Source organism: Pinus tabuliformis, chromosome 8 (assembly GCF_031772625.1).
Source record: "Pinus tabuliformis cultivar Carrire ecotype Pingquan chromosome 8, CPIR1, whole genome shotgun sequence".
NCBI lineage: Eukaryota > Viridiplantae > Streptophyta > Pinopsida > Pinales > Pinaceae > Pinus > Pinus tabuliformis.
Window position 1 is genome coordinate 608,350,858 of NC_142294.1, and position 24,385 is coordinate 608,375,242.

Genomic DNA, 24,385 nt, shown 5'->3' on the forward strand with positions numbered 1-24,385 from the left:
TTTGAATTATTTTTACTGCCATTTATTGCATCCAATTTTCCATCCTTTTAAGAGTCCAAATTTGCATCTAGATTTATATCTTATGTTGAACCATGTGTTGCGTCCACCTTCACATCCCATTTTGTGTCTAATGTTACGTTCAATTTTGAGCCATTTTTTACATCCACTTTTGCATTTGTTTTTGCATTAAGTTTTCCATCACTTTTTGCACCTCATTTTGCATCCAATTTTGAGCCATTTTTATGCCCATTTTTGCACCATTTTTTGTGTCTACTTCTATGTTCAATTTTGCGCCATTTTTTACATCCAATTTTGAATCATTTTTGGTGTCTAATTTTGCATCCTTTTTTCAGCCTCATTTTGTGTCCACATTTGCATCTCATTTTGTGCTTAGGTTTGAGTCTAAATTTGCATCTAGTTATGCATCATTTTTGGCATCCAATATGGTGTCCTTGGTTTCACCCTTTTTTTAGCCTCATTTTGCATCTTGTTTTGTGTATTTTCTTACACCCCTTTTTGCGTCCAATTTTGCATCCCAATTTTACACTATTCTTTGCATCCTCATTTGACATTTAAATTTGCATCTTTTTTGGCTTCTTTTTAGCACCCAACTCGGCATCCCCTTTTGCATCCAATTTTACTTCTATTTATCTATACTTTTTTGCATCTAGTTTGGTGTCCATTTTTGCATCCTCGTTTGCACCTAGCTTGGTATTTTTTTGTATTCCCTCTTTTGTTCCTTTCTTTGTGTCTAGTGTTGCACCATTTTTTACTTCTAGTTTAAAATCCTTTTTTGTGTCCTTGTTTACATCTTGTTTTGATGTCTAGTTTAACATCCAATTCTACACCTAATTTTGCATCTATGGTTACACCCACATTTGGTTTCTTGTTTAGAGTGTATCTTTTTTCCATTTATGACCCCCTTTATAGGTTCATTTTACTAATTTCAATTACATAGTGAATATATTACAGTTTCTAAATATCATTAAAGAAGATATCACAATTCTAATTGATAACATAGTGTTTGTAAAGAAATTTAAGGGAAATTGACAACATCCATCCAAAAAATAGCAGTGTTATTATATGTATTAATTCCCCGTCAAAAAATCATTAACAATTTTCAATATACATATATGACTACCAAATCAACACCTATCATAGATATTGTTATTCCAAGATAAATTCACAACGTCCATCCAAAATTAGTAATATCATCATATATAAGGATTCTCGATCAAAAAACATTGACAATTTTCAGCACACATATAAAGTAACAAGATAATACTAATAATATCATAATTGTCTTTAATCAAATTAACTAAAATTAAAATGTGTGATTGCTAGATCAAAATATATCATGAATATCATTATTCTAAGGTAAATACACAACATCCATCCAAAGATAGTAATATCATTATACATAATAATTTTCCATCAAAATAATGTTGACAATTTTCAATATATACATAAAGTAACAAGATAATAATGATAATATCGTCATCATCTTTAATCAAATCAACTAAAAGTAAATGTATGATTACCAAATCAAAGTGTTTCATAGATATCATTATTCTAAGATAAATTCACAATATCCATCTAAAAATAGGAATCTCCAAGATCATCAAGATATCACTAACTAGCACCACCAAGATCATAGTCAAGATCATCCTCATGATCATTTCCACCATCATCATCCTAACCATACTAATCATCCTCATCCACATCATCATCACTAGAGCTATCACCATGTCATCACCATCATCTGCTGTATTTGACGTATGCTCAACATAGTCTGGATCATCATCTACACGGTCATTACCTGTAGCATTCTGGGAAAAAATATATTCCTATTAATTCCATAGCACAATGTATATTTTTGTTATAGTGCTAACCATAAAATTAGGTAGGATATAATAACATCTAATAGCACTAAAAAATAAAATGAAAATATGTTTTAAGATTGGAGATCCAAATAAGATTACACTTGTAGTTCACATTAAGTAGTAGAAACAATTTTTAATGCATAAGAAGTGCGTGCACAGTTATTCTTCATATTCTATTGTGAATGTTTCTTATGATGTCCATGCAACATTGGTAAATTAAGAGTTACGGGAAGCTTTAGTTCAAATTACAATTGTAATTTGGATTAGCAATAGAAGAAACTTTAACCAAAAAGAATGTCACGTGAAAAAGTAAATTATTTTTAATGAAAAATAAGTCACATACAATATGAATGTCACATGAAATATTATTGAATTGATTTTAATGCATGTACTTTTCACTATGATATAATGGATCCTAATGTTCGTTCAAGAACAAATGCTAGCAAATAATTACTTCATTATATCCATTGTCATACTAAATCCATTATACCTAGTGATGACAATGATTCCATTTTATTTGTTTTAAACTCCCTAAATTATAATGAAAAAAAGAAGTAAAATCTTGATTTCAATTTAGCTCTAAATCCAATTGATTTTGAACTTCCTAAGCCATAAAACTTTTAAAAATAGTTTGATCTTGTTATGATTTTAGCATTGTATACAATATATGTCATGATGTAAGTGGGTGGCTTTCAACCATACTAGGTTTAGGTCAGTAAGGTAAGGTGGGCATTCTACAAAACGTGTTTTGAAAGGAAAAATATCCCTTGTTTGCTAGTGGTGGCTAGGATTTAAAAACATAGAAAGAGAGTTTTAAAGGTGCCAACAAGAATGAAAGACTTTATGCAAATTTGCATAGTATTCCCTTAACGTAGTTTGTTTCATATGCAATTTTATTATGTAGGCCCTATTGGAACAATGATAATGCATTCATGAGCAATGACCACATAAAGATTTATGAATCTATTCAACAACAAAAAAGGAAGATATTATAAAAATTAAACAGAAGGAGGCCTTGAGACAAAACAATCATGTATTCAAATGTCCCAATATAATTGAAAGAGGAAAGAGGCATTCAAATTCTATATTTTCTCAGAAGGAAGAGGATAGTGATGCATCTCTTTTGACCTTACTTTGAAGCCCAAGTATTTTGGGATTAGGTTGAATCAATATGTGGGGGTCTACTTACGAGCCCTCTACTATGGAAACTTGAAAGTTGTCTTAGGAGGCAATTGGATGATTAGGATACATGGTAAAGAAATTTGGAACATATAACTCATTGGCATTTATTTTTCATGGAAGAGAAGGTGCAAAATGATGTTCATTGAAGGATCCATCAAAGACAACTGGGGGGGATATTCAGCCTTTAGTTCTAAACTAGAGATCAGTTCAGAACTAGGATTCTTATTTTTTAGAAAAATGTAGACACCTTGGATATTATTGCTAGATATGACTTGTTGGCATTCCTCATTTATGTTGGGAAAGGAACCCATAAAAGACAACCAGTCGCTCTAGATACCACAATGTAAACCAGAGCCTTTTTAGTGCAATAAAGGAAGCATTTTTAGAATTAACAAAAGGACTAAGATGGTGAAAAAAAATTACTAAAATCACCATTAATTTCACAATTTTCAATCTCAATGTCACCACACACATGTCCTCATTTATTCAATACAGTTATTCCATCAAAATATGATGAATTTACACTATAAGAAAATCAAATTAACTAGATCAATAACACAACTCAAGGATAAGTTTATTGGTATCACAATACATTATCAGCAATGAATAATTACTAGTACCAAATTTTTTGCATGTCATCATTTATGTTTCAACAATATTTGAAGAAAATAAATTAATAATCACCTTACTTAAATGGAATTTGGAACATTTCCCAAGTAGATTGAAATGCAATTCTCTATCCAAATCATTCTTTCAAATTATAGTTGCCTCTCTTCAGAGGGACTTCGAGTTAAATTATTCTACAAAGAAGATAGTATTTGATCTAATAAACAAGTATAGAAAATTCAATAAAACATTATACTTCCATGGTAGGAGGAGAGCATTATGGAAAAATATTTTTTATCACTACTCTTATAAAACCAACAACTGCCTACATTTTGGTATTGTTTCGAGAGCCTTATCAACATACCATTCCACAATCCATTCCCATGCATTGATATCACAACAGCTTAACCCTATGTTTACAATAAAATGAATCTAATTCAAAAAACATGGTGAATTAACTTTTCATTTTGCATTTTCTCGAGAATGCCATAACAATGGCTATAGATATTTAAGATGGGAGGGTGGGGGAAATGAAGAGCCACCCTCCAAGAATCTAAGGCAATCATCAATTTTTGAACATATAAATCCCATGTAAAGAAACAAACAAGGAAACACAATCCATTCTATAGTTGGTAAGGGTAAACAAAGAAAAAATCACCTAAGAAAAGATAGTCTAAAGATGAAAACTAACATGCCATAATGATACCATGTCAATACTATGTAGTCAAGGAAAGCAATATATCACGAGCGGCTAAACATATTAGCATTGGATTGACAGTGAGATAGACAACTTACCCAACTACAATATTTATTTTCCAAGGAAATAACTCAACCTCCTTCATTGTGAGGGCTGGAGTGAGGTTGTTGGTACCAGGCCAACCCACAAGTATTCTCACTTAAGAGTTCACAAGACTCGAAGCTAATACAACAATATTCATAGACAAGAAGTGATTATGTCGATATTTAACAAGGCATTATAGCTCATCATGTCACTAGTATGGGCTTGAAATTGGGTGGGGAAGATAACAACCATTCTGCCCAACCACCCGAGATAACCCCAATTGACTTGCCCAATTACAACATACCATAAAAATAAACCAAGATCAAGGATCGACAAGTCCATCAAGTTGTGCTCTACTGGCAAGTTAGAACATTCACCACAACGATGACCCATGTTCAAAGCCCAGTGGGCATGATTGTTGTGATAATCCAATTGACTGGGATTTTCTAAGGTGTTATGTCCTATTAATACATCAAACATGAACAACATCACTGTAATAATGTAGTTGGCTAAATATTTGTGAAGTGTTAAGTCATGTTTGTCAGTGTACATACACAGTTGTAAGTTAACTCAAGTAAATCATTAAATGCTCAATTGGTCTACCTACCAACTACGCTTTTGAAATGTTGGACTCCTCCCAATTTGCTAAAAATATAGTCTCCCTTTGTATTTCAAACACAACAGATCTAACAAATGTAGTGATTCTAATGTTCCTTCAATAGCTTTTGAGTCTTTGTTAATTTTATGAGTCTTGTTGTTTAAGACCATTATGATCCTAATGTATGTGGTTTGGTTTCACATCATACCAAAGTTGCAGGGCATCATCTTCCTCCATCTCGCTTGGCTACATTGGCTTTAAGTTTTGGACATTTCTAGGATTTTATGTTCTGGGCATCTTTTCCTTTTCTCCTATGTTGCGGGACTTTTAGCCCTTCTTTTTGTGTGTGAGTGTCTCAATGCTTTCTCCTAATGTGTTGTTCAATAGCTAATACATAGAAAATCATTGTGGCAATAACCACCTTGGGCCATTCACCCCCCATAACCATTTTTTATGAACCTTTTATCACATAAAGGTTGTAAATTCTTTTTTAGTGCAGCTAATTTTTGGGGGGTGTGAATACATATTTGTAAAATGAAGTGTATGTTGACTTATGGGTTGTGCTATTATAAAGTGCCTCTTTGATAAAGTTTTTTGAAGATGGGAGTCATTTTTAGAAGGCCTATTTGGTGCTTGTTCTTGTGGTTATTTGTCTCTTCTTGAGCACTTTCATTCTTTTGTTATGGCAAATAAGTTATCTCTGTCTATTTTAACTCCTCACAACTACTTCACCTGAAAATATGCAATAGTTGTTTTATTGTGGAGTAAGGGCCTATATAGGTTTACTATTAGTACAAAAAAAACCCACAAAAAATATTGAAAAAACTAAATGGCATAACATTGTGATTAAGCATTAGTTTAATATGTATTTCCCTTCCATAAGATGTTTCATCTTGAAGACATAGATACTCATGAAACATGGATGAAATTTGATAAACTATTTGGTAAAACAAATGCAATTCATGGGACTCAATTGGAAAATTAATTAATTAGTCTCAATCCTAATAATTTTGATACTATTCAATATTTCATTTCCAAGTTCAAATATCCTCAGCTTCAATTAAAAGATTGTAATATTGAGAAAAAGAATGAGCAACTCATAAGTTAGGTAATTCTTATTCAAACTTTTTTCCACGTCTTATTGAACTCGGAATGCCTTGGTCCAATCTTTTGTAATGCAAATGGAGGAGGCGGGTTATGTGCTTGACACAAATTTTATGTTGCATGACATTGAGGAGGAGACATGATAACATTTCTAATAACAAATGTTGGGAGACAATATTTTTCTACAACTAAGGTCTAAAGTAAAGTTACAAGAAATTTGCAATAGAGTGCACTCCATGAAAAAATTACAGGAAACACAAAAATTGGAAGTCTCCTAACAAAATAGTTTATAAATTCATTACTACTCTCTATTTAACTAGATCATCTCTCACATCCTTTCTTAGCACAAGTTGGCTACAACATATTACCTCTGGCTTTTTGAACAATTGAAGTTATGATGTTATGATACCAATAGATTATACACTAATACCTATATGTTAGTTATTAGGGTTGTATGCTGAGAACCACCTACAAGAGGAAGAAAAGACCAGTGGAAAATAAGCCAAAGGATGTTGAAAATAACAACAAGAAATGTTAAAAATAACATCTAGAAATTCTAATTAATTTGTCATTGAATTAAATTGTAATTCCTTTCTCATAGCAACTTGCAATAGTTAACTAAGTTAAGTTGACTTAGTTAGCTTAGGAAATTCAAGTTGGAATTCTATCTAGAGTCACGTAAGTGTGATCCCTAAGTTTTAGGGGTCCATATTGAGTTGATTGGAGTTGTAATTAAATAACTCAGTTCCATTGAGTTATAGTCAGTTAAACTAGTTCTAACTGTTGGAGGAACTAGTAGAGGTCTAGTAGTGAGTTGGTGCACTAGTGCATCCTCAGTGCCACACCAGCTAACTGAAGATTCACTCAAGAATAACTCATGCATGTCAGTTTAGAGGAAGACCCAGTTGAGACTAGAGTGCAGGGACAGTGTATTATCAGTTGTATAATTTTCCAAGTTGTATAGATGGTGCATGCAGTCAGTTGAGGACCTAAGTTTGGATTGTGTAGTTATGGAAGAAGGATTTCCTCATTAAATAGAGGCTAATTCCTCTAGGAATTGCGCAAGGAAATAGGGGCTTGGCAGGTAACAGAATTGGCTAAGTGTTGGCTATAACGGGCTTGTGAGGCAGAGAGTTAATATACTTATGCAGGAATTGTTCTAGTAAGAACAAACTTTGTATTATCACTCAGATTTATGATTAATGGAATAGATAGTCGAGGTTTTGAGCAGTGGCTTTCCCCAGAGAAAAATTGTGTTATGTCTCTTTGATTATCTTCCTCTTATCTATTATCGTTTTCATCAATCTATTGGTTTCCGTTATTTAAAGAGTAGAATAGATTATTGTTTTGTGTTTTAGTACATTACACGAGCTATGAATCTACTGGAAAATCTACATGGTATCCGAGTTGAAGACAGTGTACTAGAGGAGATTTCGAAGTTTTGAGTTTGGGGTTACAGGTGAAATTCGAATTTGCAATACGTACTTCAGGATCAGAAAATGGATTTCTACGGTTTGAGGCTCAAGTATGCCTTATAAGGCAGCGCGAATTATATAGCCTGGAAGGACAGGATGGAGGCAGTGCTGGAGGATAATGGCCTCAAGGAATTCGTTGATCAAGACATTCCTAGGCCGAAAACATCAAATGCACAAATCTAGCTGAATGGACGAAGTGTGTGGCGAAGGCGAGACCATTCCAAAATATTTGACCAAGTTCACTCATTGTCGTGATGAGCTTGGAAGTGTTGGAATAACCATTTTTGAGGATGATATGGTGAGCCTAGCTCTCCTAGGCCTTCCCAAGAGTTGGAATAGCTATCAAGACTCTGTCAATGGGAGGGAGAAGCTGCCAGATTAGGAACGACTGTGGTCAGATTTGATGCAGGAGGAGATTAGAAGGAACACCAGAGATGGTTCCTCATCAAAGACTGATGATGAGGAAAATTGTGCCTTAGCGGGTAAGGCAAGGAAAGGGAAAGGGAAGGCATCCCATTCCAAATCAGATTCTTGTCATGGAGGCAAGAAGAAAGACATGTCGAAAGTTAAGTGCTTTCATTGTCATGAGCTAGGACATTTTGCTACAAACTCTCCGCTCAAGAAGTCCAAGAAGAATTTCTCAAGAGAAGCGATGGGTGAGGCTTTGACCTCTCAATTCGAATTGGACTTTACTCTCATTACATGCATGGAGTCATCAATGATGGGTAGTGTATGGTACCTTGAAAGTGGAGCTTCATTCCACATGACTGGTGACAAGGAGTTGTTCAGTGGCGTGAAGGAGAAGTATTTCTAGATGCATATCGAGATGGGTGATGACGGGAGGCACAGTGCTACTAGATTGGGCACAATTACTTTTCAAAGGGAGAAGGGTGCTCCACTCACCTTTAGAGATGTTATGTGTGTTCCTGGGTTGAAGAAGAATTTAGTATCGGTCTCCATGTTGGAGGATAGAGGCTATGATGTGGTCTTTAGCAAAGGAAAGGTGGATTCGAGTTAAGAATCTCTATAAGTTAGAGGTAAAGGATTGTGTTGCTTTGAGCATGAAAGCATAGATGGTGCAGAGCCGAGACGTTGGCAATTTGTGGCACAGGTGATAGGGTCACTTGCATCATGGGGCTTTGAAAATCATGCAGCATATCTCTACTAGTCTTCCCAAAGGTGTGCAAGTTGATACATACAAGGGGTGTAGTTTGAGAAAATACACCAAGGCTTCTTTTCACAACAGAAACAGTCGAGCAGAAGTGATTCTAGAGCAATTCCATTCAGATGTGTGTGTACCATTCTCGATAATATCCACAACCAAACACTGGTATTATGTTATATCTATTGACGACTTTTCTCGTAAATGCTAGATATTTTTCATGTAGAAGAAGGATCAAACTTTCACAAAGTTTTGTGAATTTAAAGCATTGGTCGAGAAAGAGTCTGGCAAGAAAGTTAAAGCTCTGAGGAGTGATAACAGTGGTGAGTATGTCTCAAATGAGTTTAAGAACTTTTGTGCAACAAAAGGGATTAAACGAGAGTTGACAGCACCCCATAACACACAGCATAATGGGGTGGCCGAAAGGAAGAACGGAAGCATTGTAGGGGCAACACGGGCGATGTTGCATGATCAAGGCCTACCACTACACTTGTGGGTTGAGGCATGTAACACAGTTGTTTATTTGCAGAACAAAAGCATGCATTGGATACTTGGGATGAAAACACCAGAGGAGGCTTTCTCCGGTAAGAGACCAGATGCTGGTCACTTTAGGATTTTTGGGTCATCAATATATTTCCATGTGACCAAAGATGCACAAAAGAAGCTTGAGTCGACAACAAAGTTGGGGATATTTGTGGGGTACACTGATACACCTCACAACTATCAGGTGTACTTGCCGACTAGCAAGATGACAATGGTTCGCAGGGATGTCAAATTCGATGAGGAGAAGGCCATGCGAGTTTCCCTTGAGAGGGAGCTTCAGCTACATGCGGTTGAGGAGCTTTTAGCTCCTAAGGTTGAGGAGCCTTAGATTGATGTGGAGCAACCACATGCAGAGGATCCGGGAGTGGAGACATCCACTCAGGCAGAGTCTTCCAAAGATGGGAGAAAGCACACCAGAGAGGCTGACAGGTTATTGCATGATGCATGGGAGAATGTGGGAGCACCCACATCTCAACACAGGCAGAGGAGGTCACCTGAGAGGTACACTGGATACATGGCTCTTATGAGCGGATGTGTTGAGATAGAGCCATCTTCCTTTGAGGAGGCAGTGCAACAACCGGTTTGGGTTGATGCCATGGTGGAGGAGTATGACTCCATAGTTCGTAACAATGTTTGGGATGTGGTCCCAAGACTGGAGGACAATTCAATGGTGAGATCCCGATGGATTTACAAGGTAAATCAAGCTGCAGATGGTAGTGTGGAGAAGCATAAGGCCATGTTTGTGTCCCATGACTTTTCACAGGTAGAGGGGATTGACTATGATGATACATTTTCTCCTCTTGTAAGGTACTCATCGATCATATCTATATTGGCACTATCAGCACAGATGGGTTGGAAGATACATCAAATGGATGTAAAGACAGCCTTCCTAAATGGAATGATTGAGGAAGAGGTGTACATAGAGCAGCCTGAAGGTTTTAAGACCTTCGACCGTGAGTCGCATGTGTGTCGGCTCAAGAGAGCGTTGTATGGACTGAAGCAAGGACCCCGTGCTTGGTACACCAGGATCTATAGCTACTTCACCGGGTTCGGCTTCACCAAGAGTGAAGCATATGCGAACCTGTACCACAGTGGTAGAAGGTAAATTGTTGATCATTGTGTTATATGTCGACGATTTGCTTTTGATAGGTGATGATCAGTTGATCAAGTCTTACAAGGAGGATCTTGCAAGAGAGTTTGAGATGAAGGACATGGGGCTTATGCATTACTTTCTAGGCATGGAAGTATGGCAGGGTGATGGGGAATTTTTTGTATCTCAGGGCAAGTATGCCAATGAAATACTCAGGAGGTTCCGCATGGAGAGAAGCAAACCCATGGAGACTTCTCTAGCAGGTAACTGGAAGGAGGACAATACTTCAGGGAAAGTAGTGGAAGCTATTGTTTACAGGGAGCTTGTGGTTTCACTCATGTATTTGGTGAACACACGACCGAATATGTGTTATGCAGTTAACCAACTTAGCCAAGCGATGGTTAGGCCTACCAAGTTGTATTGGAAGGCGGCAAAGCATGTGTTGAGATACCTCCAGTAGGGGAAAATTTCAAGCCAGGTGGGCAGAGGGAGCACATGCAGCCATACCTCCAGGTGAGAGGTGGGGCAATGTGAAGTGATAGTCCCAAGAGGGAAGAAATTGGGCAGGGTCCATTGAGAGGTTTTATCTCTTGGATCATACCATGCTACGGGAGCCCAAAGTACATAGTAGCACGATGGATCAGTGGCGGTTGATGCAGTCAGAGATCAGAGTGACAGAGGCTAGAGCAGTCAAATACTAGAGAGCGTAGATCAGAGTTGACAACAATGCAAAAAGACAGAGTCAGCAGAAGTGCAAAGTTTTCATTCGAGAGAGGTAGAGCTGGTAGAAGTCATATACTTTGATGACAGATGCATCATACTAATTCAGGTTGGATGTTTTTTCAGTTTCAGGAGTTTTTGTAGCAACAACACTAGAGAGAAGTGTTGCATGCAGAACATTCCAAAGGTTCAGGATTGGGATAGAGTTGAATTCCTTTCTTGTTGAGAGGGAGTGTTGAAAATAGCAACAAGAAATGTTAAAAATAACATCTAGAAAATCTAATTTAATTTGTCATTGAATTAAATTATGAATTAAATTGTAATTCTTTTCTCATAACAACTTGTAATAGTTAACTAAGTTAAGTTGACTTAGTTAGCTTAGGAAATTCGAATTGGAAGTCTATTTGGAATCATGTAAGTGTGATCCCTAAGTTTTAGGGATCCAGATTGAGTTGATTGGAGTTGTAATTAAATAACTCAATTCCACTGAGTTATGGTCAATTAAACTAGTTCTAACTGTTGGAGGAACTAGTAGAGGTCTAGTAGTGAGTTGGTGCACTAGTGCATCCTTAGTGCCACACCAGCTAACTGAAGATTCACTCAAGAATAACTCAAGCATGCCAGTTCAAACCTAGTTTAGATTAGAGTGCAGAGACAATGTACTATCAGTTGTATAATTTTTCGAGTTGTACAAATGGTGCATGCAATCGGTTGAGGACCTAAGTTTGGATTGCGTGGTTATGGAAGAAGGATTTCCTCATTAAATAGAGCCTAATCTAGGAATTGCGCAAGGAAATAGGGGCTTGGCAAGCAGCAGAATTGGCTAAGTGTTGGCTATAGTAGGCTTGTGAGGCAGAGAGTTGATCATACTTGTGCAGGAATTGTTCTAGTGAGAACAAGCTTTGTATTATCACTCAAATTTCTGATTAATGTAATAGATAGTCTGGGTTTTGAGTAGTGGCTTTCCCTAGAGAAAAATTGTGTTATGTGTCTTTGATTATCTTCCTATTGTCGATTATTGTTTTCATCGATCTATTGGTTTCCTCTCTTTAAAGAGTAGAGTAGATTCTTGCCTTGTGTTTTAGTACATTACATGAGTTGTGAATCTACATAGGAACCAAAGCAGCACCAAGAATAAGATGAAGGAACTCTAATGCCAAGGAGATCGGCCCAAATAACAGCAAGGAAGAAACATAGGGAGGTAATCTATGTTATTTTTTCTTTGAGAAGTGAGATTGCCAATTCTCCATCTGTAACGAACATGGTAAAAATTCCAAACAAAGTAAGGAATGGAAAAATGCAACGAATGAGGAATTTGCATCATCACAAAATCACAAGACCTGAAAATTGGTCAAACTGCTTGAAGGGAAGAAACCTAGCGGTGGAAAATGGGTCATCATACAAGGCAGATGGCTCTGTTGATAAATACAAGTTAAGTCACGTGGTTGAGGTTCAGGTTCAGTAACAATTAGGTTTGATTTGAATTCAAATTTTTCGATAAAGGTTAGGATGAGATTTACTATTAGGTTCGACCAAATACATTTTTCAATATATATACAAAACAAGCATTAAATAAATTAGTTTATTTTTAGGTCGATAGGCCTTTCTTTTGAATAGGCTAACCTAATAAATTAGTTTATTTTTAGGCCAATAGGCCTTTCTTTTGAATCGGTTAACCTGACCATTTCGTCTACCAATTTTACTAGCTCATGACACATGTATAATAGCTCTAACTTTATTCTCGTGACATCTATCGTTATCAATATCATTTCCACTAACTCCATTTTCGTAACTTCACAGTCTCCGAGTGATTTCCATGACGGCGAGTTCACCGAGGTATAGCCACAAAGAAATTATTATTGTTTGGTTTTCAATATAATTCAAATTTCAAACTAGAATAGCCCACCAACCAAGGCGAGAAGTGATGGGGCATGTGTACATGTGTACACTTTCATGCTTGCTCGAATGATTTTTCACGTGTTATGACCATTGTTACCATAATTGCTCGAACGAAAAGTTTTTTTTTATTTTGAAAATTTGCTTTGCTGATTTTTTTCTGTTAATTTTTTGTATGTTCTATGCTTAAGATAAATTTACTTCAATTTCTTTATTAGCCCAATATCAATATCCAATTTAGCAATCACATCACCATGATAATAAAATGCAGATACAACATAAACATAAACAGTAGAAGATGAGCCAAGACAAGAGGACATAAGATGTGGCACCAGCGAGGGACAAACCCCAATGTGGGTAAACCCTTGATCAATTCTTCTTATATTTTTCAATAGTTCAGTAGAGAGAGAGTACAAATTACAAATCTGATCATTTATGATAGCAGCGAAAAAGCCATAACTAGAAAAGTCAACGCTGGTCAAACAGGGCATAATTCTTCCTCTAAGCAGCTCAGTCAAAACCAGTCAACTTCGGCGTCCAACAGCGAACCCAAACAATCCAAAATAGCCTGAAAAGTCCAGTCAAATGTTGGTCAACGAAAGTCAAACTACAGCCAAATCTAGGGCAGTCAACGTTGGTCAAATGAGAGGTCAAATCACCTCAATTTTAGTGCCCATATCTGCGACCTGTCAAGGAGAAGATGTCTCACCCAATCCACAGTCAAAAGGAGGTCAACGCTGGTCAACACAACCCAAAATGCAGCCTCTGAAATTTGGTCAACTCAGTCAAACAGAAAACGTCCTCCTTTCCTTCACACATGTGAGAGATAGCTGCCAGATTTGCATACCCAATCAAGTGAGGAGAGAGAGATGAGTGAAGATGAGATGATGATAAAATGACTTGAGGTCTCCTCCTTTTATATGCAACGTTGAAGATGAGCTGGGGGTTTGAATCTCTGTTTTGCTCGTTGGCCGACCTTGACAATTTGTCAGTGATACAAACAAATTCATATCTTCATTTTTACATGTCAAAATCGGATGATCTTTAGATCAATCCTACTCCTCTCGGAGAGAGGAATCCAAGAAAAATATCAGTTGTCATAAATAAAATGACCCATGTGGAGTTTGGCCCTAGTTTCCAATATTAACATTTTCTAAATCTAGCATATGTTTTTATTAACTCTATGTTTTTAAAAGTAATTGTTATTTTCGAATTAACAAAAGAAGAGTTGCGGTCATACCCGGACAACCTATTATAATACTCGGTGAAGATGTGATCTCTTCCCTTGCTTGCCTTTCATTCTCTAAATAAAAATGAGGCGAGATGTTGTATCTTCTTGGTCTGATCTTCTTACTCTGACTTGTACATCTAGTTTTATACCGGTTAAAAAGTTGACTTCCTTAAGATATGTCGAACAAACATATCCTACCGTCAGTTGAGATGTCCAGGTATGGCCACAACCCCCTAGAAGATGCGATCTCCTCCGCTGCTTACCTTTCATTCTCGAACTAAAAAGAGGCGAAATATGTACTCTTCTTGGTCCAATCTTCTTACTCTGACCTATACATCTGCTTTTATACTACTTAAAAGTTGATTCCCTAAAAAGATACATCGAATGAACATACATGTCAGTCGTACAGAGAGGATCCAAATTTGGTTAGTGATGTCTGTGAACCCAATATTTTTCCAGTAGTTTTACTTGCTGACTTTTTGTCCATCATTTCTCCAAAAAAAACCGAATTTAATTTTTCAGACCCTTTTTTAATTATTACAGTATAAGGTTTTTGCAACATCACTTGTGGGCATGGCTATTTTTAATTGGTTCATTGCTTTCTTCTGCTACAGTTCCATTATGTATGACCTGGTTTTGTTATTCATCTTTTCCTAACATGTTTTGTCGTAGAATTAGTTGTATTAGGCTTCACACCATTTCAATTTGAATGACAAAGCATCCACAAGAACACCGCAACGAATATCGTCATCACTATGGATTCATATAAAATTTCAAGTTCCAGGAACTGAGCCTAGCTTGATTGATATAAAATTCCCTGTTCCTGAGAACTGAGCCTTGCTTGAATTCCCACTCGTTCGGGTCGCTAGTAGCTTCTATTCTATTTGCCTCAACATCGAGTTGCTTCTATTCTATTTGCCTCAACATCGAGTTGCACTTATCCAGTTTAGAGTGCTTTTGGAAAGAGGCCTGGAGACCCTGCACCTCTTTCTTGACAAAATGCTTGTCTTTCATGAACCGAGCTCGTCTAAGTTTGCAGTTCTGCGGCATTATGATCTGGAGCTTAGGCCTGATTTCAATGCCTGTAAATTACATGACAAATTGGTCGTCACGTTGAATGTCATCCAAGATATGAAGTATCTCGTTATGAATGTTGCGGATTTGGTGATTGCAAACAACTCCGTCCATTTACGGAGCACTACTTTGTCGAAGGTAAAATTAACATCTAATTAAGGCTTTTTCGATTTATTATGTGGTGATTGGTCAATGGGGTCGTTGTTCAGTAGTGGTGGCACTTTTTTTTTTCCTGTATTCAATTATGCCAGAGAAGAACAAGTGTTTCAGGCCATGTCCAGGAATTGGGGGACTTGATGAAATAGTAAAGTTGTAGGGCAGCTATTGGGTGAATTTGATAGAATAGTAAAGTTGCAGGGGTAGCTATGGGGTGAATTTGATAGAATAGTAAAGTTGTAGAGACAGGTATTGGGTGAACTTGATGGAATATTTTTGCTTAAGGGCAGAGTTTATAATGGAGTTCTCAGCAATGATTCTTTTAGAGTGCAGTGATGTATGATATGTATTCATTAAAGCTGGTTAGAGGAGTTTTTAGTGCCAAAAAGGGGCTCTGGCTCTTTTTTGTAATTACTTTTTGGGTAGGGTAAATCCTTTTTCTTGATGTGAATCATGGGTAGAATACTTTTGTCAATATAAAAGGAGTTAAGAATTCATATCCTCATTAAAATGTTACAAAATACATTTTCATCTCACTGGTCTGAGTCTTTTTCTTTCTTTTTTTTCAGAGGAAAAAGCATCATAGATTATATTGAGACAATACAAAAACCATCATAAATTACAAAAGAATGACAAGAGAAGCCACGATCCAAGACATCTCGAGAAACAAAAAAACACCTTGTACAGAAAGACAAATACCTCATCATGAAAACATGTTGACGCCTTCTCACTGGTCTGAGTCATGTTGACGCCTTCTTCTATAATCATCATGTTATCATGAATAAAGGAAATAATTTTTATGCATTTGACTTGGATACGTGACTGATTTCTTTTATTTTCTGATATTATGAATTGTAAGTATCTTGCATTGCAGTGTGGATGTTGAGATCGAATGGTATTAAAAATGAATTTTAGAATTTAGAAATAAATTTTTAATGAATTATTATTTTACTTTTATATATTAATGGTAAATAATAAAATTTTAGATGATGTTGTCAACACAGTGAATTAATAAGCAAAGATTTGTAAACTTATTTTTAATGTTATCTCTTTTATAGTAATTTCTTTGAACTTTAAATTTTCTCAAATCATTAATATATTTATTATTTAAAAAATAAAATAAAAATGATATGAAATCACTTTAAAATATTATAAATTATTTTCAAATTTAATTTATCTTATAAAATATTTTCTTTATCATTGTATTAATTTAGGTGTAAATTTGTATGAAAATCTAGGAATGAGGTTTAAAGGAATAAGAGTATGAGATGAAAACCAAGGAAATAGTTGTTTCATAAAGTATGGGGAAGTAAGTGGTAAATATGGAAATATGGTGAGCTTACTTTAAAATTCAGAAAGGACTTATAAATGATTGTTGGAATTGTGAATGGAGTTGATCCAATTAAAACAGGGGTTATTGTAAATTTTTATTGACAAAATTAGAAATTTTCATTGCCAAAGTCTATCAAGTTACTATTGGAAAGATACTTTTAACTGGAGAAGAACATTTCCTACACATAGACGTTTAGCACACATAGTCTGTTTAGCAAACATGAGAGCAAATGAAAAGTAAAAAGGTTAAGGAACGACGATTTAGTAATTAAGTTCGATGCAAAAGATGCCTCACATGAGAATTTAGAAGTAGAGTGTCTCTCTGAAACAAGTGAAAGAGAATGGCAAGTTGGAGAGGGAAAAACAAAAATAACAACAATATCAGAGGGAGAAGCAGAGGAGTGTGGTGGCAGGAAATCAAAGACCAAGTGAAAGAAAGTGATGATGAGGCTTCAGAGAAAAATTTGACATAGAAGTAGCACTTATTAAGAGAAAATAAAAGAAAAAGAAGGCTCACGGGAGGAAGAGGATGGCTTATCTGGGCAGTAAAAGAGAAAAAAAACATCATAGAGGCAAAGAAACGAATGCAGGAGTTGAGAGGATATAGATGCGGATAAAGAATTTGATGCTTCATTTTCATTTACGATCTCTTCAGCCTTGGGAAAAACAGAAGTGTTGGGTGTTCTCGATAGAGCTCTCTTGGTAGACATTTTCCTAGCATTGGTTGCAACACAGCCTTGGGAAAAACAGAAGTATTGGGTGTTCTGGATGGAGCTCTCTTGGTAGACATTTGCCCAACATTGCCTATTACAACCAATGCTGGGTACAAGAAAGATAGAGTCAGTTGAGATTTTTTTCAAATATGAAATGGGTTTTGAAATATGAAATGGGTTTTGAAATATGCATCTCTTTGCATTGTTGATGCCTCTGAAACAATTGGGGAAATTGAGACTTCAATTATACTCTACTAGTCAGACCAAGAGCAATCGTTAATGGACAACAACTTCCTTGATTTGTCTGGTTTAGAGCTTGTGATTGAGAAGCACTACTGCTTCCTAAAGTAGTTGTTGGTAAAGTAGACGGTGGCCTTTCCCCTCCCATCCCTGCTATCACAATTGGATAATCATAACTTTATTTTATATATTTTTAAATTAGGAGAAATTCATTTTCCATGGAGGTAGGAAAGATAGAAATATATTTTTTATATTATTAAATTTAAATAGGTGATTTTAGCTTAAAGTTTATGAATCTCCGAAAGATTAAAAATTATAATTAATTAGTGAACAAATTTAATATTTCTATTATTTAAATCAATTAAGATTTGGAAAAAAAAAATCATGTTATATTTTTGTTTTTGAAATTGAAATTTGATTATGTTTTTGTCTCTTACATAGGGATTTAGTGGACAATTTTGGTATTGCTTTAGTGTATATAAGAAGCATATTGTTGGAGTATTTTTGCAAACAAAAAAAATATATATATCATTATATTATATTGTACAGTGTGTTTTTTATTTTGGTAAGTTGGAAGACATTGTATTACAGAAAATATACAAAAATTACATGCATATGTGCTTTATGATGTAGTAGTTGTCAGTTGTCACAAAAATGGGGCAGGAAGGAGCATTTGCCCAAAAAGTAGAAACCATATGCTTTCTTGGAAAATTCATTACATTTAACATAGAGAACGGCCAAAAGAGAAAAACAAGAGAAGTAAATTTAGGTTGGCAAAACTTGTTTAGATGTCCAAAAGATTGTCAAACTCATGGATAAAATCTTTTATGTGTTATTTTGCATTATCAATCTCATGGATAAAATCTTTTATGTGTTATTTTGCATTATTATTTTGAGTAAAGTGATCTATGATGTACTATGAAAACCTGTAGATATGCTTTGCTGCCTTCAATGTTCAATGTGAAGCTCAAAAACAATTGCATCATCCAAAATTCAATCTTCCAAACCAAAGTTCACTTATTATTTGTTTGATCATGGAAACAAAGTACATTTTTTTTCAATTTAATAATTTTATGGCCTCTCTTTACACCTTTTGAGACACTAGATAATTTAAAAGTCTTTACACCTTTTGAGACACTAGGTAATTTAAAAGTATTAATTTTTGCTCACTTTAAGGCCCATATCATTTAATTTATTTACAATTTTATTCCATGCACATGTAATTTTTAAGACATTTAGTTATGAATTTAAAAAAAAAAAAAAAACATTATATTCAAACTTCATAGCATTTATAGATTAAACAATAATCCAGCCCTCAATTGACTCCAAGCCAGAGTGGCAATCCTGAACCTGAGGAGAATTTCATAGAACGGCTTCTTCGATTTTCAGCTACAGAGTCCAGAGTAAGCAGAGCTCAAGCTGGAGAGCTTTGCAACTGCAAGTATGTTGGCAGCGCAGTAGAAATGAGACAATCTGTGCAGAGAAGGGTTTTTTTAATGGTCATAACGGCTAAATGGTGAAACTCGACTCTATATGCACCGTGATAGAAACGAGATTCTCTGTGCAATGGAGGCTTTTTTTTCTAAGTGAAACCGCTAAATGTTGAAATCCCAAAACCTTTAACCCGCAAAACTGTAAAAAAAATTGCAAGTGAAATTGGGTTTTAAATATGGTTTGAGGTTCTAATTCCAATCGATTTAAATTCATTGACTTTTGGCATTGAGGTTCATTGAATTTTGAACCTCAGGGTCCAAATTCAGCAAACACTATGACGTAGAATACAAGGCGAGGTTTGTTGCAAACGGAAATGCATAGCTGGAAAGGTGTAAGAAACATTTCCCACCAGGAAAAATCATAACCATCAGATTGGTGCTGACATTGGTAGCCAAATTTGGTCAGAGAACCCATCGGATGGATGTAAAAATGTGCATTCTTAAATGGTGATCATGAAGAGGAGATCTGCATGACAGCAACAGAGGGGTTTGAAGAGGAATGAAAGGAGAACTTGGTTTGCAAGTTGATTAGGGATTTGTAGGGCTTGAAGCAGGCACCAAAGGCATGGTACCATATAAATGAGCACCCGAGACTTAACGGTTTTCAAATGAGTGCATCGGATCCAACTTTTTACATCAAGCAGAATTACAACCCATTCTTGTAACATATGTAGATCTCGTCATTCTTGATAATGGTGAAATTGATGAAGCGAAACAGGACTTAAGGTCAGCATTCGAGATGAAATATTTGTGGCTTTTGCACCACTGTCCTGGCTTGAAGGTATGGAAAAATGAAGACAACATCTCTATATCTGAAAACAAAAATTATGAAGGCAACATCTCTATTTCTTAAGGATTTCTGATGACATTGAGGAGGAGGCAATTGTAAAGCAGGTTTAAGGAGGTTGCGCGTAAATCGATAATTGCTGGTAGCATTAATAGCGTACCAGCAAATCACTGACCAGTTTTCCATTGAATTCAATACAACAGCTGATGTGCTGGAAAAAAAAATGGTAAAAGTGAGGTAACTTACAGATGCCATGGTGAGGAGCCATCCTAAGTGGGGTTTGCCCTCGACGAAAAGATCAAACCCTAGCTTGCCTTCTAGATCCTCGCCTGCAGTGCGCTTCATCTTATTCTCAGTTGTAACTCCACTACCACGACCACAACCCCCTCCGCTGCCTCGTCCACCATCAGAGGCATTGAACTTGGAGTTATGAGTGCCCAGGTTTTTTTGGTCCAATTAATCTCCGAGGGAATCAAACCTTGATCAATCTATCAAGGACTGGATCAAAGATCGATTAACAGATATAGCACAGACAATGCTCAATAGGTCTTGAAAAAAGAGAGTGAAATATTATTTAGCTCAGTTTTATGAAATAGCTTGAGAGAATGGAATGAAGGGTGGAAAATGAGTGTGAAATAGCATTTAGCTCTGTTTTATGAAATCGCTGGAGAGTGTGGAATGAACGGTGGAAACGCTCTGAGGAAAATAAAGATTTTTGGTTTTTATTTCCATTATTATTTTTGGCTTTTTTCTAATGGGGTAATGGAGGGAAGTGTTAAAAAAATTCTAAAAAATATTTTCAATTAACAAAATAAATTGGTTGCTTATGTTTTAATTAGGTTTTTTTAATATATATTTAATTTTTGTTATTTTTTATTTTCTAAAAAACTTATATATTTTTTTTTATAAAAATGGATTTTAAAAATTTTATGATAAGAAATTAAATAATATATACAAAATAACATAATGTCATGCGCTGTGTCTCATATATGGGTATTATACATCTTTTCATTGCTAAGTTATAGAATGTACTTGGGTTTTCTTAATGTAATAAAATTCATTTTGTTTTTTTTTCCCTCTTCAATATATCTTGAGATGTTCAACTTTTACTTAATAAAATTAATAAAGTTAAAATAGGTTTCCTTTTGTCTTTTGTAGATCTTTGTCCGCGTTAATCTTGGTCTTAATAGATTAATTGCTTCATGGTGGTTTTGAGTGGTCACTCCCATTAGTTGCATGTGTTTTAATTGTCTTTTCGTGACATTTCTTAGACTTGATAACATGTTATTTAATTTGTGAAAATTTGTTATTGGCTTTATTATTGTTAAATATTATTATTAAATATGTTGGTTTTGAGCATGGTTTAGCAAAAAGTTCCCAAAAGGTTTATAGATTGTCTTTTATAATGTAATTATTAATTGCTTGATGAAATTGTTGATGAAATTGTTGTGCGTATTTTTGTTAGTATACTAACTTGTATGTGATAAAGTCAAAAGTCACCTCGTTTTGAGATTTTCATTGGTCAATTTCCCTTAAGGCCATCAAGTTAACTGTTGGGTATTGGGTTAAAGAAATATAGGAGTAACAAAGTGGCATTGTCTAAGCAATTAAATCTTGAAACATGTTTTTTTTAGTCACATTATACTTCCTTTGTGTGTAAATTCTCCATGAAAATAGTCCCATGGAACATGAGGGGCCTCAATAGTAAAGGAAAACAAAGGTTGCTAAAAGAAAAATAGTATGCAGAGCACCCACTGATAATGTTGATACAAGAAACAAAAATATTAAGTGAGGTTCTACCTCATATAATCAACAAATGGGGGAGGAATTGCCAAGTAGTAGTGATTGATGCTTAGAGATGTTTGGGTGGAATGGCTATTATTTGGAATGATAAGGACATCATGGCTACCAATATGTTTTCCTCTTTTCGCATTATGACAATACAATTTTAGTTAATTTGCTCTGAGAACTACTACCATGAATCCAATGTCTATGACTCCAATATCCCAAATGGCAAGCCTCTATTTCTCAATTCTATTGCCAGCACAAATAATTTACATTGCCCGTCTCCATGGATTATTGGGAGTGACTTCAATATTATCAAGTCTCTCGAGGAAAAGAAAAGAGGAATCCCAATGTTTACCAAGATATTTGTAAGCTTTACCATCAAATCCCTAAGGTAGTCTCCATTAAAGCATTCAAGCAATGAGTCTCCAACCCACACATGTGGATAAAATGAGATGTAATACATGTTTGTGTGGTGACTAACTTAATACATTGTTCTAATCACTCCACAAACTTAAGTAGTTTACTTCATTGCATAAATTGACCATAGTGTGACATAAAGAAACCAAGAGTAGACATGAAACCCTTAGGCAACAAGCATTCCCTAGATCCTCAATTAGGTGCTTAGATGATGAAGTGAAAATGCAAGGGGAAAATAGGACTCATGATTTAACCATAACAAAAATGTGATCAAGTGTGACTAAGAGTGTTTATATTCATATGATTGACAATGTTGAAAAATGTAGCAAGAAATTCTCAATTTGATTTTGCCTTGATTAAATTGAGAAAATTCAAATTTCCACATCAACAGACAACTTGGATGCAGTTAACTTGTGTGACATGGCTTGTGTCACCTAGTTTACTTAGTAAATTCGAGTTGGAGGAGTTAGAGTTCAGTTAAGCATGTGTGATTGCTAATTTGTAGCAATCAAAGTCAATTATCTCAAGTTGTTTTCAGTTAAACTAGTTCCAACTATTGGAGGAACTAGTGGAAGGTCAATTGTGCAGTGGGACTTCAATCAAACTCAGTGATCATCCAGTTAACTGATCAATCAACCCAAAATAGCTAGTGCATGTACAAAATTCGAGTTCCCCAGTTGTGGTAGAGATTCTAAGGCAGTGTAACATCAGTTGTAGACTAGTCTTGAGTGTACAAGTGTTTCCTGCAGTCAGATAATCAACCTTGGGAATTGCACATCCATTTTGGAGAAATTCCTAAATGATAGGGGCCTAATTTCTCAAGGAATTGTGCAATTAAATAGGGGCTCAAACAGAGGCATAAATTGACTAAGTCTGGGTTAGAGCTTCTCAGTGAACAAAGAGATAGGTTATTCACTTACAGGTTGTGCTCAGTTGATCGAAGCAATTGTAATACATCTCTATTCATCAAATTAATGCAAGCAGACATTAGGGTTTTTAGCAAATTACTTTCCCCAGGAAAAATATTGTGTGCATGTGTGTTATTTCTTATTGCAGCTGAAATTTTTATTCTAAATTGTGAATTAACTTCCATGGCGTACTAGAGTAGGTTTGTGTCTTGTGATTTTGATTAAAACTTCATGAGCAGTTGCGAATCTACACCATAATTTCTACATGGTATCATAACAAGATTCACATTAGAGCAAGAATTTCGAGGTTGTTTCATAGGAGAATCAAATTTGAAGTTCAGTGCGGCGGGATCTCTTCAGAGCTGAGACGATAGTATTCAATGGACTAAGGCTAGAGTATGCCTTGGAAGGCACCTCTAATTTCATCGCACGGAAGGATCACATGGAGTCGGTATTGGATGACAATGGATTGCTATAATACGTCAAGACAGATGTTGCAAAACCAATGAAATCTTATGCCCAAAACCATGGAGGGAGTATGGGATCACATTGTCCCAAATCTCCACAGAAAAGAAATTTTGTTCGCAATGTGGAAAACACTGACAAAATTGTTTGAGAATAGTAGTGACCACAGGAAGTTGACACTCAAGGATAAAATTTGAAGTATCAAGATGCAGAAGAATGACACTATTCCTCGGTATCTGAGCAAGTTCACACAATTTTGTGATGAACTTGGGGGGTTGGTGTTAATGTTCCAGAAGATGACTTGGTAATCCTAGCCTTTCTAGGACTTCCCAAGAGTTGGCATAGCTACCAATATTTGGTGAACGAGAGGGAGAAACTACTGAATCAGGAACGCTTATGGTCTAATTTGGTACAAGATAAAATAAGGTGGAATACCAGAGATGGGACTTCATCCAAGAGTGAGGATGAAGAAAACTTTGCATTGGTTGGAAAGGGAAAGAAGGGAAAAGGGAAGAAGTCTCAATCCAAACCAGATTTCAACCAAGCGGGAAAGAAAAAATATTTGTCCAAAATTAAATGCTTCCATCGTCATGAATTCGGGCACTATGCCATGGAGTGTCCACACAAAAAGGCAAGCATGAATACCTTAGGAGGAGAAGCAGGTGAAGCTTTGGCTTCATATTTCGAGCTTGACTTTACCCTTATCGCATGCATGGCCAGCACAGTGATGGGGAGCGTGTG

At 35.7% G+C, this 24,385-nt stretch overlaps 1 long non-coding RNA gene across 1 annotated transcript; it reads right to left on the minus strand.

Moving 5' to 3' along the window:
- Positions 1-1,414: 1,414 nt before the first annotated feature.
- On the minus strand, positions 1,415-20,751 carry LOC149236970 (uncharacterized). The gene is made up of 2 exons (XR_016268454.1): positions 20,313-20,751; positions 1,415-1,829 (listed from the first exon to the last, which is right to left on the minus strand). It is a non-coding gene; the product is annotated as an uncharacterized LOC149236970 (long non-coding RNA).
- Positions 20,752-24,385: the final 3,634 nt, after the last annotated feature.